This window comes from Bos taurus, chromosome 1, assembly GCF_002263795.3.
Source record: "Bos taurus isolate L1 Dominette 01449 registration number 42190680 breed Hereford chromosome 1, ARS-UCD2.0, whole genome shotgun sequence".
Classification (NCBI taxonomy): Eukaryota; Metazoa; Chordata; class Mammalia; order Artiodactyla; family Bovidae; genus Bos; species Bos taurus.
In genome coordinates this window covers 97,422,601-97,439,057 of record NC_037328.1, presented here as the reverse complement: position 1 = coordinate 97,439,057, position 16,457 = coordinate 97,422,601, and positions in this window count along the sequence as shown.

Genomic DNA, 16,457 nt, shown 5'->3' with positions numbered 1-16,457 from the left:
GACTGATGGCTTACTGTATCCTCAAATGGCAGAACTCAGAAAGTTGGAGCAAATTCTTATGTCCCTTCTTAGAAGGGCATTAATGCCATTCTTAAGGGCTTGACCTTCATGACTTCATCACCTCCCAAAGGCCCTACCTACTTCCTCATACCATCACACTTAGGGTTATGATTCAATATGAATTTTGGAAGAACACAAGTATTCAGTCTATATCACCTTCAGAACCCATTTTCTGTTAGTCTTCTCTCAACATTCTTGGGGTTTTTGTTGTCTAAAAGTTATTCAGCAATCTCAGATGATGCCATTCTGTGATTTTGGGGAGGGTAGGATAAATAGCAAATTTCTGGACTTTTCTTTTACAGTTGCATTCCTATATAGAGAATAGCCAATATCATTTTAAAAAGGATGTTTTCCTCTTAAGGTAGACTGGGCCACTTGAATCACAGACTAGAAAATGCCATTCAACTGCTCCTTGAACACTCCAAAGTGTTCTGTGGAAGCTAGAAATTTCAGTGCTTTCCATATGGGCCAAGAAGATAAGGTGCTGAACTGTCAACTTGTTTTTTTGACATTTGTGGGACTAATTCAACCAGTTCTGTGAAAGAAGCACAGTATTTGTTGGAGTTACGTCACATGCAGTGCTGTGTTTTGCCTTGATAACAGAACTTTGTTGCAGTTTTTTTTTTTTCACTTTCTAAACAGGTATTACAAGTGTTTATGAAAAGCATTAGCATTATTTAATAAATAACAGTGGAAAACAGTTCCCTGATATTTTCAAAACTTCAGTTGCAGTTGGAGTTGCAATTGGATACTCCACTATGCAAATGGCAGAAAACCCAATTCAAACTGGCTTAAGCTACATGAAGGGGCTTGTTGGATCTTGTAACTAGAAAGTCTAGGATTCTGACTTCAGGCAAGGTTTATTCAGTGGTTCAAATGATGTCACCAAGTATACAGTTTCTCTTTGAGCTGCCTTCCTTTAACTCTACTGTTAGATTCTATAGAAGTGGTCCCAGGGCCTCTTCTCCTGGTAGCAAAATGCTTGTAGCAGTCAAGACCTAATATTATCAAATCAAAGGATAGAAAGTAAGAAGACTTGTTTCTTCTAATTGGAGTGACTGGGAGTCATTCAGTCTCACTGATTCCTTTGGCTCCTGTGCCCAATACCTATGAGCTGGATACACTGATTGGCTCATCCTGAAAGCCTGGATTTGTATGTATATTTTAGCTCCTTAATTTTGTTTTTCATTTCTATTATCTCACTCTTTTGGGTATTAGCCTCTTGAAAGCAGCAACTATGGATTCTAAATTTCTTGCACATTTCAATGTACCCACGACAATAAACTCTCAACAAACGAGATTGATGTGTTGTGATGATCATAATGATCATTCGTTTGTTTATGAACTGTCTCTAGTATCCCAAAGTACTTCATTAAAATTATGATAGAGTTATAGGATGATGAACGTTCTCCATTGGGAGTAGGAAGAAAGAGAAGTTATAGTATTTATTTAATCCTTGAGTTCCTTTTCTGCAAGACTGCTTTCCTCATGAAAGCCACAGCTCCTTCCAGGCATCCCATTCAAGGAACAACAGCTACCCCTCTTCCCAAGTTCTGGATTCTGGAAAACCAGCCCCTCCTCTTGTCATTTCAGGCTCAGGGATGATAAGCTGTTCTGCTATGGCTAGTTCTCATGGTTTCCCTTAACTCCATTCACATCCCTGTAAATGGTCCTTCAATAAACTCCCTTCCATTGTCTTGTTTAAGTGTGCCATTTGTGTCCTACTAGGACCCTGACTCACACACACACACACACACACAATTAGAAAATCAAACTCAAATCGGTTTAAACCATCAATGGAATTTACTGAATGAAAAATTATGACCAACCTAGATAGCATATTCAAAAGCAGAGACATTACTTTGCCAACAAAGGTCCATCTAGTCAAGGCTATGGTTTTTCCAGTGGTCACGCATGGATGTGAGAGTTGGACTGTGAAGAAGGCTGAGCACTGAAGAATTGATGCCTTTGAACTGTGGTGTTGGAGAAGACTCTTGAGAGTCCCTTGGACTGCAAGGAGATCCAACCAGTCCATTCTGAAGGAGATCAGCCCTGGGATTTCTTTGGAAGGAATGATGCTAAAGATGAAACTCCAGTACTTTGGCCACCTCATTCGAAGAGTTGACTCATTGGAAAAGACTCTGATGCTGGGAGGGATTGGGGGCAGGAGGAGAAGGGGACGACAGAGGATGAGATGGCTGGATGGCATCACTGACTCGATGGACGTGAGTCTGAGTGAACTCCGGGAGTTGGTGATGGACAGGGAGGCCTGGCGTGCTGCGATTCATGGGATCGCAAAGAGTCGGACACAACTGAGCGACTGAACTGAACTGATGGCTAAAAAATATAGACATCTTGCTTCAAGTCAGTACAGTGGCTCAAATGATGGCATCAAATCAATTAGAACTGGAAGAAACTTTATTAAATAGATTGTTATCTTGATTACAATATAATCTGTGTGCAGAAGGGATGAGAGGAATAAGGAAAATAGTTTACTGATCCAATTGTTTCAGAATCCTATCTTGCTGCTGCTGCTGCTGCTGCGTCACTTCAGTCGTGTCCGACTCTGTGCAACCCCATAGATGGCAGCTCACCAGGCTCCCCGGTCCCTGGGATTCTCCAGACAAGAACACTGGAGTGGATTGCCATTTCCTTCTCCAATGCATGAAAGTGAAAAATGAAAGTGAAGTCACTCAGTCATGTCCGACTCTCAGCGACCCCATGGACTACAGCCTACCAGGCTCCTCTGTCCATGGGATTTTCCAGGCAAGAGTACTGGAGTGGGGTACCATTGCCTTCTCCAAATCCTATCTTAGCACTCAGTAAACATTTGAGATAAATAAATGAGAACTTTCAGAGGCCAGAAGCAAAACTAACTCCACAGAAATATATGGAACCTAAAGGAAAAATAATTGTTTCATCATTTCCATTTTTGCACATCATCAATTCTTTTATTCATAGTATCTAACACTGTCCTTACAGGGTAGGTTCAGTAAGCTGAAGAATGATGGAAAACCAACTAGTTCTTTTCTCTCATGTGATTCTGAAGATAGTATGGCAACTTTCCAGGTGGTGCTAGTGATAACGGAGAAGGCAATGGCACCCCACTCCAGTGCTCTTGCCTGGAGAATCCCATGGATGGAGGAGCCTGGTAAGCTGTAGTCCATGGGGTCGCTAAGAGTCAGACAGGGCTGAGCAACTTCCCTTTCACTTTTCACTTATGCATTGGAGAAGAAAATGGCAATCCACTCCAGTGTTCTTGCCTGGAGAATCCCAGGGACGGGGAAGCCTGGTGGGCTGCCGTCTATGGGGTTGCATAAAGTCGGACACGACTGAAGCGACTTAGCAGCAGCAGCAGCAGCAGCTACTAGTGATAAAGAACCCATCTGCCAATGCAAGAGACCTAACAGACCTGGGTTCAATCCCTGGGTCGGGAAGATCCTCTGGAGAAGGGCACAGCAACCCACTCCAATATTCTTGCCTGGAGAATCCCATGGATAGCAGAGCCTGGTGGGCTACAGTCCACAGGATCCCAAAGAGTCAGACACAACTGAATCGACTTAGCACACACAAAGTAACTATACCATGTACCTCTGTTCCCAAGAACTTGTTGGCTATTCTTGCTGATTTCATATAATGGAGAGACTAGAGAAGACCAAGTAATGGTCTAGTAAATGATTTACAGTAACCAAAGACAGCAAAACATACACGAGTTTCACCTTCTTCAAATAAAAAGACTTTCACTCGGTACACGTTATTTCCAATAACAATATAATTTGAAAGTTAAAGAACAAGATAGCCTAAAGCATGCTCAAAACTTTCCCATTGTTTCAAGGACTTTGTTTTTCCCTATGAACACAGACAATTGTCCCATTAAACTGAAATACTTGTATGAGATTTAACACAGCTGACCTCTCTCAAAAAAATTCATATACACTTCTAAGTTAGAAAAAGATTATTTAAATATTTTTGATGCTTTCATTTATTTATTTATTTTAGGTAACCAAAGAATGCATCTCTATTGTTCCATGTTATGCCATTGACAGCAGTTTGTCCCCTATTTAGCATGTACAAGCATAACAATCAAGAGAGTAATATGACCGTGAGAATTAATGCGAAGCACTCACTGCCCAAGAGGTGGGTTTCCCTGGTGGCTTAGCGGTGAAGAGCCCACCTGCAAGTGCAGAAGTCACAGGAGATACGGGTTTGATCCCTGGGTCAGGAAGATCCCTTGGAGAAGGGAATGGCAACCCACTCCAGTATTCTTGCTGGGAAAATCCCATGGACAGAGGAGCCTGGCAGGTTACAGTCCATGGGATCACAAACAGTAGGACACAACTGAAGCAACTGAACACACCCCAGAGGCGGTAGATAGGGTAAGATACGGCCAACTGAATACAGCCACAATCCCCTCCTCGTCCCGCCCAACCAGGGTTTCCCAAAAGCCAGAGCTCTGGGGGAGGCTCGAGATCACCAAGGACACTTCAACCATAGCCCACTTGGTTCTCTGAAGAACTCACACAGCATGTCTTGGCTAATTTTCTTCATTAAAAATAACTTTTCCCTTTATTCCAAAAGCAATGCATGGTTATTATGCAGAATACAAACATTTAAGATTAACAAAAAAAAGAAGAAAGTGAGTGAGAGTAGCCTTTAATTTCCCCTCTTAGAAAGGACCAGGGTTAACATTTTGGTGTATAGTCTAAGCTCACTCACTCTGTCTCCCTCTCTGGGATTTTACTATATAAATAGACTTTTGAGTATCTTTATACACCATTCATTTTATTCATCTTTTATTCCTCAGAGAACCAAACACAGTCCTACATGAGGAAGTATTCAATAAAAGGATGAATGGCTGAATGTTCAAATCTGCTCCTTTTTTCACATGCCGGTAGAGCTAATACAGAAACTTGCTCTATCATTCTGTGGCCATGTGCCTGCCAAAGGAATACCAGGTATTGGGACTCATCTGAAACCACTAAGAAATTGCAGTATTTGTTAACTCCATCAGAAAACCCCTTCTTAAAAGGAGTGCTTCACAAGTGAGGAAACCCTTAACTTGCAACTAGAAGATTCAGGTTTGAACTACAACTGGGTCATTTTATTTCTCATTTGACTTCTTTAAGCCTCCACCTTCTAATCTGTAAAGTGAAGGCACTGACCTATGACCTATGACCTAAATAGGATCCTGAGCAGTTCATATTCTATATCTTTATGTGTCTGTCTGTCTATCCATGCAACCAACAAAACATGCATACGTGTGTGTATATATATTTAGAATTTTTTCAGTGAAGAATGGAGCCAAGTGCTAGGCTTTGAGGTACTATGACAAAATCTGGCATTGTTGCTTGTTTTCTAAAAACTGAAAGTCTTAGAGGAAATCTAGCCAACACGTTTTCATGTCCACAAACACTTTATGTGGCTGAGTTGGGAAAATCAAAAGCATGAAAACCAAAAAAGAAAAATAATGAAAGCATCTCTCTACATGTAGCTTTTATTAATTCTCAGTCAGATGATTGTGGTGTTCTCTCTAAAGCTCCCTTTCTTGTTTCATAACTCTTTCACACTCTGTTGTATCATTCTCAAAATACTCTCTCCCCATATTTCCAAGGTTACAAGCAGAGAATCGTTCTTCACTGATCTGTGAACAATGAGTTCTGTTTGGTAAGAGAACTTGACAACTGAAGCAAAAGAAATCCTAACATTAAAACAGGTTGAGACAGGAAAATGATTAGTAACTCAAGTGTCTGGGTGGAAAGGGATTATGAACTTTCAACACCTACCCATTCCTTCCTGTCAAGCTCGGAGCCATTTTTAAACCCCATAATTCAGAAAGACACATGTACTGCAGTGTTCACTGCAGCACAATTTACAATAGCCAGGACATGGAAGCAACCGAGTCCATCAACAGATGAATGGATAAAGAAGACGTGAGATATATATATAGATATATATACACACACACACAATAGGGTGTATATATAACAAGGAACAAAACTGGGTCATTTGTAGTGATGTGGATGGACCTAGAATCTATCATACAGAGTGAAGTCAGGAAGAAAAAGATAAATATCATTATTAATGCAGATATATGGAGCTTTTCTGATAGCTCAATCGGTAAAGAATCTGCCTGCAATGCAGGAGACCCTGGTTCGATTCCTGGGTTGGGAAGATCCCCTGGAGAAGGGATAGGCTACCTACTCCGGCATTCTTGGGCTTCCCTTGTGGCTCAGCTGGTAAAAAATCCTCCTGCAATGTGGGAGACCTGGGTTCAATCCCCGGGTTGGGAAGATCCCATGGAGAAAGGAACAGCTACCTACTGCAGTATTCTGGCCTAGAGAATTTCATGGACTGTATAGTCCATGGGGTCACAATGAGTCAGACACGATGGAGTGACTTTCACTTTCATTAGAAATCTAGAAAAAAATGGTACCGATGAAACTATTTGCAGGGCAGGAATAGAGATGCAAACGTTGAGAACCAAATTAAAATATAGCTGATTTACAATGTTTGCTAGTTTCAAGTGCACAGAAAAGTGATTCAGTTTCATATATATATTCTTTTTTAGATTCTTTTCCATTATAGGTTATTACAGGATAATGAGTGTGGTTCTGTGCTATACAGTAGTCCTTGTTGGTTATCTATTTTATGTATAATAGTATGCATGTTCTAATCCCAAAGTCCTAATGTATCCCTCTCTCACACACAGTTCTTTTCATTAATACAGTAAGCGACTTTTACCAAGGGTCATACTCTGCCAGAGGTCTGTGCTCTACATCAGAGGTAAGTTCTACCTCAGTGGTCTCAGTCTACACTTCCTCTGAAGCTAGTGTTCTGTTTGGGTCTGACTTACCAGATCAGACTTCTTCTCCTTTTATAAGGAGCTCCCGTTGTTCTCACGCCCCACACTGTTCTTTCCAAAACTCTGACCCCCCATGTCCATCACTCATGTTGTATATGCCTTCACAGAGTTCAAGTTCTTTTTCTTGGAAAGATGTTCAGCCCCAGTGCAGATCCATGGATAAAAACAGATTCACAGTGAGAGAGAAATCTCTATCATCCTCTCTACAAAACCACACAAGTTCTTTTCCAGATCAGCCCCAACCAAAAAAAAAAAAAAAAATCAGCTCCACAGATACCACAAAAGGAAACAATTCTTAGGGGTAGGGATGGAGGTTGTCACATTAATTCTCATTCACAATTCCTAACTGATGGCCTCTAGAGAGTCAAGCCACATAGATAATTGTAGATAATTGTAAGAGTAAATTAATAAATAAACTACTTACACTCTTATTCCAATTAACATATGTAGAAGGAATGATAACAATAGAAAGTCAGCATTTGGCAAACACAACAGTAATAATTATTTCAGGCAAAGATAATTAATTAGTGCTAAAATGAGTGGTCAAAAGTATGCTGGAAAGCAGAATATTTACATGGTTTCAAAGTAACCCACCTTAGATGTTAACTAATTTCAAAGGGAAGAACTGTAACTAAGTGGTCAAGGTTAGTATCACCAGTGATGGAACACATCAACGTGGTTCCTCCTAACAGAACATGCTGAGCAGGGCACACTGTCACTTCTGTGATAGTCTTGCAAAAATGCATAACCTTAATGTAGTTATGAGGAAATATCAGACAAACCTAAATGAGCAACATTTCACAAAAGAATTGGCCAATACTCTTCTCAGAGTCAAAGAGAGACACTGTTTCACTGTCATGAAAGGCAAAGAAAAACTGGATCGGCCCAGATTAAAGACTAACAATACATGAAAACTGAATTCAATCTAAAGTCTGGGATTGGATCCTCAGCAGAAAAAGTAGTAGAACAGGACAAAATTTGAATTAGGTCTGCAGATTACTTAATAGAACTTTGTCAATTTCCTGTTTTGAAAATGGTACAGTGGTTAAATAAGATGTTACCATTCGTAGAAGCTGAGTGAAGGGTACATGGGTATATGTATTTGCTTTCAGCTTTCTCATAAGTCTCATAAGCGTCAGTCAGTCAGTTCAGTCGCTCAGTCGTGTCCAACTCTTTGCGACCCCATGAACCCCAGCACACCAGGCCTCCCTGTCCATCACCAACTCCCAGAGTTCACTCAGACTCACATCCATCGAGTCAGTGATGCCATCCAGCTATCTCATCCTCTGTCGTCCCCTTCTCCTCCTGCCCCCAATCCCTCCCAGCATCAGAGTCTTTTCCAATGAGTCAACTCTTTGCATGAGGTGGCCAAAGTACTGGAGTTTCAGCTTTAGCATCATTCCTTCCAAAGAAATCCCAGGGCTGGCTGATCTCCCTCATAAGTGTATATAGATATAAAATAATAAAATAAAATTTGAAAATAAAAAATAAAAATAAATTTTAAAAACCATGGTCGAGGAAAATTTACTTATCACAATATTGTTTGTGGACAGAATGAAAAAATACATATTAATTAAAATAATTATCTTCACTCTTGAATGTAAGACTAGACAAGCAAACTTTTTCTTTGATTAGTCATGTGTAGGATTATTCAGATTTTCCAGGTGGCTCAGTGGTAAAGAATCGACCTGCAATGCAGGATGGGGTTGATCCCTAGGTCGGGAAGATGTCCTGGAGAAGGAAAAGGCAACCCACCCCAGTATTCTTGCCTGGGAAATCCCACGGACAAAGGAGCCTGGCAGGCTGCAGTCCATGCAGTTTCAAAGAGTTGGACATGACTGAGCAACTAAAAACAACAGCAGGATTTTCAGACATTTCTTAAAATCACACTCTAAACTCTCAGCATGTATTTTATTACAAAATTGAAGTATAGACTAGCAACTTGTATATAAAAGTACAGGTAATCCTGGTCTGTCCTTGTCACAATATCAATAGACCTCTGCTGGAACTGTTTTATTACAACCAAGCAGCTCAATTCACTGGTCCTCAGGTCAGCAATTCCTAGGTGGAAGGTGTTCAGAAGAAGAAAGTTTTCCATTTGGCAGATGAAAGATCAAGACCCCCAAATACCTCTCCTTAGGAAAGAGCCTAGTACTTTCTTGCTGTTTGCTCTGAAATATAGCACTTTAAATGCAGTACTTTCATTTCCAGTGGGGGTAGTGGTGACCATGCATAACTTAGAAGTGACATGTGGCGGGGGTGGGGTGCGGGGGGAGGGAAGCAATTGGAGCCATGGGAAGCAAAAGATTTTACATATTACATAGGAATACAAAATGTTATATTTTAGTAGCTTCTTACATGTGTGTGTGTGTTCAGCCTCTTAGTTGTGTCCAAGTCTTTGCAACCTCACAACTGTAGCCCACCAGGCTCCTCTGTCCATGGAATTTTCCAGGCAAGAATACTGGAGGGGGTAGCCATTTCCTCCTCCAGGGGATCTTCCCAACCCAGGGATCGAACCTGAGTCTCTTGTGTTTCCTGCATTGGCAGGTGGATTTTTACCACTGAACCATCTGAGAAGCCCTAGTTTCTTATATCTATATACACAAAAAATTGAATTACTGGAGGTTAACCCATAATTCGGAGAAGGCAATGGCACCCCACTCCAGTGCTCTTGCCTGGAAAATCCCATGGACAGAGGAGCCTGGTAGGCTGCAGTTCATGGGGTCGCTAGAGTAGGACACGACTGAGTGACTTCACTTTCACTTTTCACGTTCATGCATTGGAGAAGGAAATGGCAACCCACTCCAGTGTTCTTGCCTGGAGAATCCCGGGGACGGGGGAGCCTGGTGGGCTGCCGTCTATGGGGTCGCACAGAGTCGGACACGACTGAAGTGACTTAGCAGCAGCAGCAGCAGCAACCCATAATTACCACAGCCTCCATCAATTATTTAGATACTTACCTACAAGTTTAAATATCTACTCCATAAGATTTACTAGCATTTTGTTCTTTCCATATCAGAGAAATCAGCATTACTGAACCAATTCTTGAGCATAGGGACTGTCTGAAAATTTTCTGAGGCCAGTAACATTGACAAAAAAATCAATAGTCAGTCTAAGAAATGGAAAATTTTATTTGAGCCAAACTGAGGATTATACATGGGAGATAGTCTTCTAGAAATCTCTGAGGAGACTTCTGCTTATTGGAGCTCAAAGCACAGTTATATACATTTTGAGACAAAGAGTTATATGTTAAGTGACTACCAACAGTTTACATAAGCCAGATCTACATGAACAAAGCAAGTAGTGGGTCATGCTAACTCTTTACAAGATCAAGAAGGAATGTTATTTCCTACGGAGGTCTGGTTAATGCAGATCCACAATACACACTAAAGGGAAGGAAGGAGGCCCAAACAGGCAAAAGAAATTTATGTTTAAATTTTTCTTGTCTTGCCATAAGATATGAATTTTATTTCATCAATAAGAAAAAAGAATGTGAGGATTTTTCTCGCAATCTGCATGTGTGGTCCAGGCCTAGAAGCCCTGGTTTTCCTGGACCTCCTGACTTCAGGTTCCATGAATTCTGCGGCAATTGAGCTTCTGTTTTCATCCTTGCCATCCCTCTCCCCTCTTCCCATCTTCATAGACATTGGGTTTGGACAGAAAATAAGTTCTAGGCATATTAATAACCTACGAAGTTTAGCTTTCTTTCCTTGTCCAAAAGGATTTAATGTGGGGGATTTTTGCTTTGTCAAACCCAGTATTTTCTCTCAAATTGCTGGGTTGGAAGTAGGTTGAGAGGGTAGATCCTTACATGTCTCTGTTTTCAAGTAAGACTACAATTACAGGAAACTGAGCACAGTGATTGATACAAGAAGCTCTTGTCTTGCACAGGAAGTGCTTCCTCCATCAAATCTAGGGAAGCTTCTTATTAAACCAGTTTCTTCTAATTTCATAGAGAACTATACAGATAATAGAGGCTGTGGATATAATGAAGACTTCTTAACATAATTTTGTCTTGTAAGTATGTTTCTCTGATTTACAAAAGCCACAGAGGATAAGGACTATGTCGTTGTCATCATTCATTATTCACTCTATTGACAGGCATTCACTTTGAGCCAGGCACTGGACTAGACACAGAACAGTAGGATAAGGCACAGCACCTGCCTTTAAATGGTTCACAGTCTGGTAGAAAGAAAAACAACAAATTATATCTGTTGTTGTTTAAATTATATTATATATTTTAAAATATATAATTTATATAGAAATATATTTAAACTCTTGAGAGTCCCTTGGACTGCAAGGAGATCCAACCAGTCCATTCTGAAGGAGATCAGCCCTGGGATTTCTTTGGAAGGAATGATGCTAAAGATGAAACTCCAGTACTTTGGCCACCTCATGCGAAGAGTTGACTCATTGGAAAAGACTCTGATGCTGGGAGGGATTGGGGGCAGAAGGAGAAGGGGATGACAGAGGATGAGATGGCTGGATGGCATCACTGACTCAATGGATGTGAGTCTCAGTGAACTCCGAGAGTTGGTGATGGACAGGGAGGCCTGGTGTGCTGCGATTCATGGGGTTGCAAAGAGTTGGACACGACTGAGTGACTGAACTGAACTGAACTGAATATTTAAACTATGTTAAATCATACATGAGCTTCCCAGGTGGCACTAGTGGTAAAGAACCTGCCTTCCAATGCAGGAGACATAAGAGATATGGGTTTGATCTCTGGGTTGGGAAGATCCCCTGGAGGAGGGCATGGCAACCCACTCCAGTATTCTTGCCTAGAGAATCCCATGGTAGAGGAGCCTGGCAGGCTAGAGTCTACGGGATCATAAAGAGTTGGACACAACTGAGTGACTAACACTTTCATTTTCAAATCATACATACTATAGCACTGATTGTACAAAATACTGTAGAAGCCCAGAAACAGAAATAGTTAAGTCTACTGAAGAAAGAATTCAGAGAAGATTTCACTCTGGAGGTGACAAGGTTTCCTGACCTTTGAAGAATCTGTCAAATGCGAAGTGGGGGAGAAAAAAAAAAAAGAAACATGTGGTTATGGAAGGGCATTTAGCAGGATGGGGAGCTAGGAGAAGTGTGGTCTCACAGTCTAAAGATGAAGCATAAAGGAGTAAACCAGCTGATTCTAAGGAAGAAGATGATGGTTGGATATGGTCAACTGACACACTGAAGGGGATAGAAAGCTAAAGTCTTCATTTCTCAGACTCTCTTGAAACTAAAGTCTGGTTCTAATTCAGTGTACTGGTTGGCTACCAGAAGGACAAAAGTGATGAGGAGGCCATCTTTCTTTCTGCTGCTTCTGACTTTCACTCTGCTGACAAGCAAAGTCATAGAGACACAGGGTTTTTCTACAGCTCCAGTGTTCAGTCTTGACTGTGGGAGCTAAGAGGCAGTTATTGCAGTGTTGACAACAACTTCTGATCCTGGCTTCCTGACAGGCTGATCACAGCTAGCTGGTAGTTTCTTGAACTCAGTGTTGCTATTGTGGACTCCACCCTCCTTCAAGGTAGAGATCCCCATGACTGGTTAGTTCTGCAGGGTCTGACAGTTATTCAAACAGGCTCAGTCTTGATCCTGCTCTTGCAAACTTTCAATGATTTTGGAAGCAACTGATTTCTCTAAGTAAGTCCTTACAAACAACATTAATAATACAATTTTCATTCATATACAGAGTACTCATGATTTCCTTATCTTTGCTCTATTAGTTGGGGTTCAGTGCAAAAAAGAGAAACTCTGTATGTATTAACAAGGATTTAATTAGGGGAATAATAAAGCAATTACCATTTCAGTTAAAAAATCAAAGTGACTTTTAGAATTTTTCTTAGTCTAATATTAGCATGCTAAAAATTCCTGTATTTGCAAAACAAAATACCTGCTTATTTTTCAATAATACATACTCTTTGTCCTCTTTATGCTGTTTTCTGAGTGGAAGTCTAAAGAGTCAATTCATTTTAAAATATTAAATGAAATTTTAAATAAAATTAGGTTTATCATATTTTATTTTGATTTAAATATATTTATATTAATTTTTTTCTTTGTGATAACAGCATTAAGTCACTGACATTATCAATTAACATATTTTAAACTGCTTTTATAAAAACAATGCCCCAGAAGGCCTGGCCATTATTTGCTATGCTTCGCTACAATTTTTTTCTTTTCAGTTTAGTCATACATATATACTTAAATACCAAATGGACCCAGAGGAAGTGTTATTTAAAACAAAAACCTAAATGTATCAGTGTCCAGTTTGCATACCTCTGATCAATGGGAATACATATTTACATACTATTCCCTTCCACTTCCTGGAATGGTAGCTCCCAAGCAACTGAATTCTTCAAGTCCCCACCTATTCATCAGTCCTCCAGTGAGGATATCAAATCACAGAACTCTTTACTCAGCAGAGCATGGTAATGCGTTTTTATATTTATGAATCCAAAGGAATCTTATAAAGAGTAAAGACATCAAATTCTCTACTGCATATAGCAAGAGAAATTCTGAGTTTCAGAGGCAGCCCTGGGGAGAAGAAGTGACAGAGTCAAGGGATAAAGAGCAGTTTTGCTTTGACAAAAGAAAGGGAAAGAGGCAATGTCCTTCATTTGGGAAAGAAATAAAAGCCAAGTGACAGGAATGAGATTGCAAATTCAAAAGGAAATCAGAGCAACAGGAGAAAACTCACCACTACCACCATCAAAGATGTAAATGGGGTGATGAGAAGAATGCTTGAGCTATTTTTATATAGATATGAAGTGGATGGAAGACCCAGAATGTGACATTTGGGTTATAATTGTAAACGTAGTCATTCTTAATGTTGCTATACACAACTGGGGAGAATGGGCAGGGAGTGGTTAACAATGAGCAGAAGATAGTCTACAGAGTATAGAGAGGGTGGAACTGGGGGGAATGATTAGGAGGCTTTTGCAATGACAGTTCAGGTAGGAAGTGATAAAGACTTGAACAAAGCAATGGCAGTAGGAAAGATGAGGAAGGGAAGATTCCAAACTTCTCAGCTGTAGACTCAACAGGATTGTTGACTGACCAGCTGGGATACCTTCAAGGTTTCTAGCATGAGTGATTAAGTGAACAGTGATGCAGTTACAAGTTTAAAAACACAGTAAAAGGGACAGATTTTGCTGGGGAAATGGTGATTTCTAGTTGGCCGTTAATTGGAGATATACAGAAGATAGTTAGAAATATACATTTATGCAGTATTTTGGAATTAAGCTATTAACATGAAAAAGAATCTCCAGAATGTATAGAGAAAAAGGAAGAAGATGAATATGGAAGCATGGTGACCACGAACATTGACAAGCGAGGAGTCAAAAGAGAAACAAGAAGGAAGAACCCGATATTACAAATGCCAAAGAAGGAGCATAAATTAAATGCATGGTCAATATTGTCAAATCCTTAATACGATGCTACAAAAGAAGCTATTGAATTTGACATGAATTATTAATGGATGGTGGAGGTAGAAACCAAAGTGTTGTGGTCTAAGGATGAATATCAGTGAGAATCTGGGGACAGTAAATTAAATCTCTTCTGAACAAAAAGGTGATAGGGCAGTAGCTAGAGAGGAAGTCACTTTCCACAAAGGGTTTTCATTCCCCATCATAGTCCTAACCTAGTATTTTGCCTCCTGTAGGCACCGAACATCTATTAAATGCAGTAATATTTTTGTTTATGAACCAGATTTCCTATGAAAAGGAGTCAGTATTCTCCAAATGCATGCATGCAACCTCATGCATGCATATGTGCATGTTGACTCTTGGTGACCCCCATGAATTGCAGCCCACCAGGTTCCACGAAATTTTTAAGACAAAAGTACTGGAGCGGGTTGCCATTTCCTAGTCCAGGGAATCTTCCCAACCCAGGGATCAAACCTGAGTCTCTTGTGTCTCCTGCATTGGCAGGTGGATTCTTTATCACCGAGCCACCTGGGAAGCCCATTCTCCAAATACAACAGTACAAAAGAGATCCACCCTGATTCTGGGTGGGGAGGCCTGAAGAAAAGAAAGATGCTTCATATTGTATTATCTTGGGTTAATTGGTAAGAATCACTTTTTCCTTCACCCCTCTCTGACTACACATACCTTGATTCTAGATTCTAGATGGAAAAGGAACGAAAGGACTTGCTGATCCTGTTCCTGGAGTACAGAATTTCATAGTTCAAAAATGAACTTCAGCTATCTTATCTTATAAAAGATTAGGCATTAAGATGCCACTATTCACCTTAATTGCCTATTTAATTGCTATTAGATTACATACATACTATGGTAAACAGAGAATTTTTTAATGATATATGTTCAACATAACATTAAGTGAAAAAGGCATATTATGCAATATGATCTCAATTGGAGGAAAGGGAGAAATATATAAGTACACACAAAGTATAAATAAATACTAGAAGAAAATAAACTAAAACGATAACTGATTTTTGAGTGGTAGTGTTAAGGATTTTTATTTCCTTCATCTTGCTTTTCTACATTTTTCCAATTTTCTACTATTTAAAATGCTTTAAAACCTCCATTAAAGTCATGAGAATTTCTATCCAGAAACACTTACTAGCAATTTAAGCCCATTCTCTTTATCTGGACAACTCTAAAATAACAATGATGACACGACCCTTACAGAAGAAAGCGAAGAAGAAATAAAGAGCCTCTTGATGAAAGTGAAAAAGCTGACTTAAAACTCAACATTCAGAAAACTAAGGTCATGGTATCCCATCCCATCACTTCATGGCAAACAGAAGGGGAAACAATGGAAACAGTGACAGACTTTATTTTTTTGGGGGGGGGGCCTCCAAAATCACTGCAGATGGTGACTGCAGCCATGAAATTAAAAGACACTTACTCCTTGAAAGAAAAGCTGTGACCAACCTAGACAGCATATTAAAAAGCAGAGACATTACTTTGCCAACAAAGACCCGTCTAGTCAAAGCTATGGTTTTTCCAGTAGTCATGTATGGATGTGAAAGTTGGACTACAAAGAAAACTGAGCATCTAAGAATTGATGCTTTTCAACTGTGGTGTTGGAGAAGACTCTTGAGAGTCCCTTGGACTACAAGATCAAACCAGTCCATTCTAAAGGAAATCAGTCCTGAATATTCATTGGAAGGACTGGATGCTGAAGCTGAAACTCCAATACTTTGGCCACCTCATATGAAGAACTGACTCACTGGAAAAGACCCTGATGCTGGGAAAGATTGAAGGCAGGAAGAGAAAGGGAGGACAGAGGATGAGATGGTTGGATGGCATCAACAACTGGATGGACATGAGTTTGAGTAAGCTCTGGGAGTGAGTGATGGACAGAGAAGCCTGGCCTGCTGCAGTCCATGGGGTCGCAGAGACACGACTGAGCAACTGAACTCACTCACTCAAAATAACAATAGTTATAACTAGTCTCCCAGGTACCCTGCGGTCTTCTTAATTTCAACTTCTTAGATGTTCTCTGCTGCTGGTGGTGGTGCTGCTAAGTCACTTCAGGCGTGTCCGACTCTGTGCGACCCCACAGACGGCAG